Below are 219 nucleotides of genomic sequence, written 5' to 3' on the forward strand. Positions count from 1 at the left end.
GTTGAAATTTGGAATCCAAAAAGTCGTAATTCAAGATACGACACTTTGTCTTCAACATCTGACTGTCGTAACTTGAGTAACTACAGTTTGCTTGCAAGTTTCGATTTGCAGTTTATCGTAACTCATCATTGCAGGAAAAGTGGCATAGGTAGCCCCAAGCTCATAAAAAGTACGAGCGTGGACTGTACTTTGATGCTCACATGCAAAAAATGAAACCGG

This window comes from Aplysia californica, unplaced genomic scaffold (assembly GCF_000002075.1).
Source record: "Aplysia californica isolate F4 #8 unplaced genomic scaffold, AplCal3.0 scaffold00968, whole genome shotgun sequence".
Classification (NCBI taxonomy): Eukaryota; Metazoa; Mollusca; class Gastropoda; order Aplysiida; family Aplysiidae; genus Aplysia; species Aplysia californica.